This window comes from Perna viridis, chromosome 2 (genome assembly GCF_037379345.1).
Source record: "Perna viridis isolate PV_CMFRI_1.1 ecotype Kerala chromosome 2, ASM3737934v1, whole genome shotgun sequence".
Classification (NCBI taxonomy): Eukaryota; Metazoa; Mollusca; class Bivalvia; order Mytilida; family Mytilidae; genus Perna; species Perna viridis.
Window position 1 is genome coordinate 44,916,372 of NC_142446.1, and position 1,912 is coordinate 44,918,283.

The following is a 1,912-nucleotide window of genomic DNA, read 5'->3' on the forward strand; positions in this document are numbered from 1 at the left end:
AATCATAAAATAATATTTTTTAATTTTAAACATTGTCAATATTCTGCGGTAATCGAATCGGCGTTTTGAAAAAAAATCAAGATTACATGTAGTTCGAGATTACTCTGACATCCAGCGGCTGATTTACCAGACAAGCTGGGCCGTGGGACGTCAGAGTTTGTCCAATATAAAAACAGGAGTTTTGGTTTGAAAGTCGACATTAGGTGAATTAAAAGAAAGACAGTTAATGTTTGTTTTTATATATAACACATGTACAGACAACTAGCGACATGTTTTGATAGTGTCATAGTTTTCCTTTCCTCTTTCGTCTACCCTGGACTTATGGGCAACTCGGTTGGTGTTTAAAAAAACAGAAGACACTTGCCCTACCGTTGCACCAGGTACATGCTCCGAGTTTTTAGTGGAGTCCGAATTGCTTATTTGCTTTTGTTACTTTGTATGGATTATTTTGGTTATTTTAATATGTCCTTTGTTGTGTCTGTCTGTTTTCCATGACTGATCTTTGTCCCTGGATTACATTCTTTTGATTTTCGCTAGAATCTTGGATTCCTTGATTACTCATTAACTCTGTATGAAATTTCCTCACTGCTTAGTTTTACAAACTGTTTTAATATTCGATTCCGTGATATTGAACTTGTGGTCACAATATTTTATTATTTTTTGTTCAGAACACCAATCACTGCAGAGAAGCATGTATGTACTTAGTACAAACTTTCATTTATAGGTTTAACTTTTCAAGAGCTAATAAAGGAATCTGCGAATCATAATTTGTACGCAAAATCCATTTTTATATGGGAATCGACCGGACAAGCTCTGACGTTCAACGACCCCAGCTTGTCTAGCAAATCAGAGGAATATCGGACTGGTTACAAGCAGTTTGTGGTCTTATCCATTCGACTACACTGAATTGGATTGATTTTGGAAGCCATTTCTAAGATGTTATTTTTTTTACACATGTAACTCAAACAGTATTTATGGTCAAAACGAGAATTTTAGCATTAAAATACTACTCAAAACAAAATAATACAACAAATTTAAAGGTGTCAATTTTTATTGATCGGTTGTGATTATGTTTTAACGTCCTGTGACATATATTTCATGCATTGTAAGACAAGACCGATTGACTAATCGAACAGACCCTGCTTTGAACTAGCCCGGAAATTTATTGTGCTATCTCACAGAAGCAGCAGATCGCAGGTAGGCATGCTACGCCACTGGGACTCATAATTTATTCTGACTACGAGCGTCACTCCATGGAGACGCATCTCCTTAAAGACCTCGTGCTTGGCTGAGAAGCAGTGACCAATTTTAAAGTCTTTGGTGTGACTAGGCCGGAGATTGAACCCACGATCTCCTTAACGCCCCCTGGGAACACCAAGGCGGTTGCTATTATTTCAGTACTGTAACTTACGTGCGCAAAGCCAAAAAAAAAAAGAAGAAAAATGTTCAAAAAGATCAAGGACAGAATTTATGTAGTGGTTTATTCTAAAGTTTCTTAAACTAAATAAACCATGCTTCATCGTTCCGAGACAAATTCAAACTGTGTATCGGAAAATAGGGAACTCTTTCCAACACCCGACCTCGTATGCAGTTGTCTGGAATTCCGAAACTTTAAAACTTATACATGTAATTCACTGATTTAGAATCGAAAGAGCTGTCAGATCGTGGCTTTACCCCCACTCTCTGTTAAAATCACAACCGTAGGGTAAAATACCCTGCGCTATTCATATACTATTAATGTGGCGATCGAATTCTCTAGTTGTCCTGCCTGCCAGCAGCATGCCTAACTGAATTACCCACAGCGATAACTTAACCTCGTGCATACTTTCGTATAAATGTTTTGAAACCTGATCTGTATGATTACATGCATACATTCATAACCTAGTTAGCCTGCATCGTCCGAATTCTTTTT